We start from the raw sequence: 7,542 nt of genomic DNA on the forward strand, positions 1-7,542 counted from the left end.
TTTCTCTCTCCTCTTTTAGATCACTCTGCAACCGATGGCCATGTGAGTGAGCTTGGAAGAGGAGTCTCCAATCCCAGTCAAGTCTTCGAGAGCTGCAGCTCCAGCTGACAGCTTGACTGCAACCTCATGACAGACCCTGGGCCAGAACTACCCAGCTAAGCCACTCAAAGGTTCCTGAGATTCAGACACTGTGTGAGCTAATAAATTTGTTGTTTCAAGCTGCTAAATGCTGGGGTAATTTGTATTGCAGCAATAAATAACTAATACAGTGTTAGTATTAAGTAGAATATTAAGTGGTAATCAAATATCAGATTTTCAAAGAATACGTGATGACATGAAAAAGTGATGAGTATGTATTAGGTGGAAGCAGCAGGAAGCAGAACCTGTGTAGTGTCGTGTGCAGTGTGCTGCATAACTGTTGTTTTTGTCTGATTAGCCCATGTCCATCCCCTCCTTCTTCCACTAGCAGAATTTCCCTTTCTCATAGGAAAACAGCTCCACGTGTTTCAAGTGGTGCTGACTCCAACCCATGTAGGTCAGACAAGTGAATCAGACCAAATTTAAGTTCCTCATTCCCTTGACACCTGGACTTTTTCTTCCTAGAGTCGTTAAGGGAGAGAAGGGCCTTAACCTCCAAAAAAAATTAAAGATGGCAAAGGTAGCAGATGCCCTGGATTGAGTAGCTCTCCAAGTCAGAACCAACCTTAGAATTTTCAGTTAGGAGCCAGTAAACTCTTTTTGCTTAACTGGGATTGGAGTTCTGTTGTAACATACAATATTAGCCCAAATTTTTATAAAAACAAATAAAATTACTTGCAAACAGAGAAAGTGGTAGAATCTACAAAATCAATGAACTTGCTGCACCAGAATTTCTAAAACACAGATTCTCAGGCTTCACACTTGGGAACTTCGACTCAGTAGCTCTGGATTAGAGACCAGAAGTGTGGATTCTTAACAAGCTCTCCGTATAATAATGATCAACAAACAGCAGTGGAAACAACTGAGCCTACAGGACTAGATTATAAATGAATATTTCTTTTCCTCTACACGTATCTTCCAATTTTATAACGAACAAGTAGTATTTGTGTAGAGTACATTTCTTAAAAGGACAACTGTAACTTAATAATGTTTAATTTTTGACCTGAAACTTTTATTGTGAGGAATCAAATACCCCATTGGTTAGTAGATCAGCAGACATAAAATACTCAGACATGCATTCACTGTGATAGTAAACATTTTCTTGTCTCTGATAAAGAGTACGGTCCAGCTATTAGGGCAAAGTATACAGCAGAAGGGAGAGAGAACCCAGCTCCCCAGGGCCTTTCTTATCTCTCAAAAGGTGGATGAGGGTCACACCAGATCAGAGGAGTCTTGAATCTCCTCACCCTCAGGCTTCTATTTCCTGCTAATGCCAGAAGCACATCATTAATATCCTAACTCCAGCCCCTTCCCTACAAGACAAAGAAACTTCCCCATGACTGTCACACAGACTTACTATCCGTCCTGGTCAGATTTCTTCTTTCTAAGAACCCACAAGAGTTCTGCTGCTGCCCAAGGGACTTCCTGCTAAGGGCTGACCAAGGCAGCAGACCTAACCAACGCCCATCTCCACAATGTTTAAATCTGTGTTTTGTCTACATGTTGATTTTAAAAATTGAAAACGAATAAGGAACACTTATATTGTTATGTCTATGTAATATTGATCACTACAGGGCCAAGCAATGTCCTGGGATTGCAATTCCTTCTCACACGTCCAAATGATCCCAAAGTTTAGATCTAATGGCTTCTCCCTTCTTACAGGCTATTCATTCCTCAAAATCATCAGCATTTTTGTTTGTTTGTTTGCTTCAAATTTGGACCTTGGCTTTAGGATGTAGATTTTTTTTTTTTCCCCACAGAGTTTTAAATACTCTCTTGGTTGATCCAGAGGTCCAGTCTCCCTTGTATCCCACATATTCTGCCTACATGCTTCTCATATTCATTTCCTTCTAGGACATCCTCAAGTAATTTCTCCAGAAATAGTGCATAAGAAAAATGTCTGAGCCACTGAATGTCTGAAAAGTCTTCGTTTTCGTTGACAATGATTCATATTTTTGTCTGGCTATAAAAGTATAACTTCGAAATCATTTTACCACTAGTTTTCTCTTGAATAGGAGGACTGAGTAAAAGCTCTGTGTATCTATAGCAGAGTTTATCCATTAACAAGATTTTATAAGGAAGGATGAAAAACATAACTGATTACTCAGCCACAAAAAGGAATGAAATTGGGTCATTTGTAGAGATGTGGATGGACCTAGAGACTGTCATGCAACGTGAAGTTAAGTCAGAGAAAGACAAATATCGTATATTAACGCATATATGTGGAATCTAGAAAAATGGTACAGATGAACTGGTTTGCAAGGCAGAAATAAAGACACAGAGGTAGAGAACAAATGTATGGACACCAAGGGGGAAAGCAGGACTGGGGGATGAATTGGGAGATGGGACTGACATATATACACTACTGATACTATGTATAAAATAGATAACTCATGAGAACCTACGGTATAGCACAGGGAACTCTACTCAGTGCTCTGTGGTGACCTAAATGAGAATGAAATCCAAAAACGAGGGGATATATGTATACATATAGCTGATTCACTTTGCTGTACAGTAGAAACTAACACAATATTGTAAAGCAACTATACTCCAATAAAAATTTTTTAAAAAGAAAAAGAAGAAGAAAAACATAACTGAAAAGCATTGACACACATGTTAGTAGCCCCCAGTTTTCCTTGCATGCTCAAATTCTTTAGGGAAAAAACCTCCCAGTTTTTATTCAGGACGTAAATTATAGCTACCTGCTCTCAAATGGAGACATAAGAAAGGGAATGGGAAGCCAGTGGGCACAGGCTTTTATAGGCAGACTTTTAAGTAAACACTGTGCTTCAGCACCCCCTTCTCTACCTGCTAACAAGGTCACAACTTTTGGGGGTTTGCCATGGCAGAAGACTCCCTCTTTCACTGCATTTTCCCACCTTGGGTTGCAAATTCCTCCTCTCTTATCTTTCCCAACTTGCAATAGTAATTGAAACATCTCATCTATTGATACCTCCCCATTCCCATTATCTTTACTTTTTTTTTTTACATATGCTTGTTGCTTATCTATCTTTTAAAATTTATTTATTTATTTATGGCTGCGTTGGTTCTTCATTGCTGGGCAAAGGCTTTCTCTAGTTGCGGCGAGAGGGGGCTACTCTTCGTTGTGGTGCACGGGTTTCTCATTGTGGCAGCTTCTCTTGTTGCAGAGCACGGGCTCTAGACATGTGGGCTTCACTAGTTGTGGCACGTGGGCTCAGTAGTTGTGGCCCACGGGCTCTAGAGTGCAGACTCAGTAGTTGTGGTGCACGGGCTTAGCTGCTCCACAGCATGTGGGATCTTCCCAACCCAGGGCTTGAACCCGTGTCCCCTGAATTGGCAGGTGGATTCTTAACCACTGCACCACCAGGGAAGTCCCTTTACTTTTATTTATTTGATTTTTTAAATTATTTGTTGGCTATTAGTTTAATGAAGCAATGAAAAGAGACAAACATATATCCTCAGTTTGCCATCTTGAATAAGAATCTGCCTTCTTTAAGAAGAGCTTTTAAGGTTGGCAAGAAATGGAGCAACTACTGTATGGACTCTAGCGACACATCTTTTAATCAAGGGCAAAACTCATTTAGAGCAAAGATGAGACATCCTTTTTAAGATGAAGATGGAGATGAAGACCAGGGATTAGCTAATATCTAGGCTCATACATATCTACTCAAGAGGTATTAGACAGTTCCAGCTATCCTGGTTTATCTGAGAGCCCGGGGCCTCCCAATTCCAGCTTGGATGACCAACCAGCCATCACACAGACCTCTTTGACTCCTTTAAGAAGGAAGAGGGGGAGTTTAAGATATTTGAGGATTTTCTCTACAGTTTATAAATTATTTCTATTAAAAAATAAACGTTATTAGCTTAAAAAAGACTGTTATAAGATGTTTTAGATAAGCTTCATGGAAATCACAAAGGGAAAACCTGTAGTATTTGAACAAAAGATAGAGAAAAGGGGGCTTCCCTGGTGGCGCAGTGGTTGAGAGTTGGCCTGCCGATGCAGGGGACACGGGTTCGTGCCCCGGTCCGGTAGGATCCCACATGCCGCAGAGCGGCTGGGCCCGTGAGCCATGGCTGCTGAGCCTGCACATCCGGAGCCTGTGCTCCGCAACGGGAGAGGCCACAGCAGTGAGAGGCCCGCGAACCGCAAAAAAAAAAGATAGAGAAAGGAATAAAAGCATACCACCAGGAAGAAAAATCAGCAAATCACAAAGGAAGACAGCAAGAGAGGAAGAAATGAACAAAAGAACAATCAATTAGTCAGAAAATAATTAATAAAATGACAATAGTAAGTCTTACCTATCAACAATTACTTCAAATGCAAATGGATTAAATTCTCCAACCAAAAGAATAGAATGGCTGAATGGATTTTAAAAACAAGATCCAACTATATGTGCCTATAAGGGACTGACTTTAGCTTTAAGGATACACATAGGCTGAAAGCAAAGAAATGGATAAAGATATTCTACACAAACGGTAACCAGAAGAGAGGAGGGGTGGCTATACTTACAGCAGACAAAATAGACTTTAAGTCAAAAACTGTCACGGGAGACAAAGAAGGTCATTATATAATGATAAAGGGGTCAATTCATCAAGAGGGCATAACAATCGTAACTGTATATGTACCCAACATAGGAGCACCTAAATGTATGAAGCAAATATTAACAGAAACGAAGAGAGAAATACACAGCAATACAATAATAGTAAGGAACTTCAATACCCCACTTTCAACAATGGATAGATCATCCAGACAGAGAATCAATAAGGCAACAGTGGACTTGAACAACACTATAGACCGAATGGACCTGACAGACATATAAAGAACGTTTTACCCAACAGCAGCATAATACACATTCTTCTCAAGTGCAACACAGTACATTCTCTAAGCTAGATCATATGTGTTAGGCCACAAAACAAGTCTTAACAATTTAAGATTGAAATCATGTCAAGTATCTTCTCTCACCACCATGCTGAGAAACTAGAAATCAATCACAGGAGGAAAATTGGAAAATTCACAAATTTGTGAAAATTAAACAACATACTCCTGAGCAACATATGGATCAAAGAAGACATCAAAAGAAAAGTAAAAAAATATCTTGAGACAAACAAAAATGGAAGCACAACACATGAAAACTCATGGAATGCAGCAAAAGCAGTTCTAAAAGACAAGTTTATAGCAATGGAAAACAGAATGAAGGTTCCTCAAAAAATTAAAAATAGAACTATTATATGATCCAGCAATCCCACTTCTAGGTGTTTATGTAAAGAAATTCAGATTAGGATATTGAAGAGACACATACACTCCCATGTTCATTGCAGCATTATTCCAAATAACCAAGATATGGATATAACCTAAATGTCCATCAACAGATGAATAAAGAAAATGTGGTATATATTATATATGTGTGGAACATTATTCAGCCTTAAAAAAAAAAAAAGAAATCCTGCCATCTGTGACAACATGGATGGACATGGAGGACATTATGTTAAGTGAAACAAGCCAGACACAGAAAGACAAATGCTCTATGATCTCACTTACTTGTGGAATCCAAAATAGTCAAATTCATAGAAGCAGAGAGTAAAATGGTGGTTGCCGGGGCGGAGGGGGGTGGGGGGAATGACGAGGTGATGGTCAAAGAGTACAGAGCTCCAGGTATATGAGATAAATAAGTTCTTGAGACCTACTAAACAGCATAGTACCTACAGCTAACAATACTATATGGTATGCTTAACATTTGCTAAGAAGGTAAATCTTAAATTATTCTCACCCCCCAAAATAATGATGATGATGATAATAATAATAATAATAATAAAGAGGGCAAGAGAAAACTTTGGGAAGTGATACATATGTTTATAGACTTGATGGTGATGGTTCCACAAATGTACACTTATCCCCAAACACATCAAGTTGTATATATTAAATATGTTTGGATTTTTACATGTTAATCATACCATAATAAAAAATGTTAATACATAAATAGGTAATAAACAAGAGTTTTTTGGGGATTCATCCGTTATGGTTACTGGATCGTCTAAAAACAAAGGGGATAACTCTAGCCCTGAGGAAGGAGGGTGCAGGGGGTTACATTCCTAAATGAAGTTTTAAAGAGACCTCTGTCTTCAAAAGTCCACCCACTGTTCCCTACTTCTGTGAGCATGTCCAGATTTTAATAATTCTTAACTAGGCATTCTATTCAGTTAAATCACTCTGGATAAAACCAAATGAAGTCCTACTGACTTTGTTTTAGAAAGAAAACTATAACCCTACAAACTGATCTGGGAATAATTCTAGAACTCTAGATAGGAAGCATTTAAGTGTAATTTGTCCTGATGAGATTATCACATCTTAGAGTTGAATTTCCCTCTCATTTTTATGCCTAAGTTTAATCTTCTTTGGCTGTAATACTGAGTGGTAAACATCAAACACTGTTTACTCATTCAGTATTTTTAGATCACATATACCGAGTGATAATTGCTGATTTTATGCATATGTATTTTATATTCACAAATCAGAGGAAGCTACTTCATGGTGCCATTGTTAGGCAAATTAGTGAAGAGTTAGACGAACATTCCCTTTTTCTAAAATTTTCTTTAATATTTTAATTTGAAAGTAAAGTTTAAAGTTATATATGGAAAATAAAACAAAAAATTCTAAAATACGACATCTGAACTATAAACGGATGCTGCAGATTTTTTATAGAAAATGCGGATTATAACATTTACATTGTAGGGTTGTTGTAACCTTTAGAATAATTATAGACGTAAACATGTTTCTTCAATCATAAAGTGTGACACAAATGGAGGACATTATTGTTAACTACACAGTGATTGGGCTTCTATGGAAGGAAAATTTTTGTAACTGGCTGTGGTGTACCAAGCATCGCTGGGTTCAGATGGAGGTAAGAAAGCTAGGGAGAGGCTGAGCAGAGAGGCAGCACCCCTAGTTTTGGAGATGAAACCCATTTACCCCTCACTTTTCCCTGGTCTATTCACCTTTGCAAGTAAAACTCATCAAACTCAAAGCCAATGGGATGGGAAACCACAATCAGGTATCAGAAGGGCTTCCACTGGTTTAATCCATTTCTTGGAGGGGTCAGTCAGGTGGAGGGGTGAAGCACAGGCTACCTATCAATATACAGTAAGAGCCTTCAACAGACTGTTCTCACAAAGGCCAGTTAAGGCTGGGGCAATGTAAGGACAAAAGCAAATTAAAAATAAGAGGCTTACAATGAGGTATCACCTCACACTGGTCAGAATGGCCATCATCAAAAAATCTACAAACAGTAAATGCTGGAGAAGGTGTGGAGAAAAGGGAACCCTCCTGCACTGTTGGTGGGAATGTAAATTGATACAGCCACTATGGAGAACAGTATGGAGGTTCCTTAAAAGACTAAAACTAGAACTACCATATGACCCAGCAAT

Source organism: Physeter macrocephalus, chromosome 8 (assembly GCF_002837175.3).
Source record: "Physeter macrocephalus isolate SW-GA chromosome 8, ASM283717v5, whole genome shotgun sequence".
Classification (NCBI taxonomy): Eukaryota; Metazoa; Chordata; class Mammalia; order Artiodactyla; family Physeteridae; genus Physeter; species Physeter macrocephalus.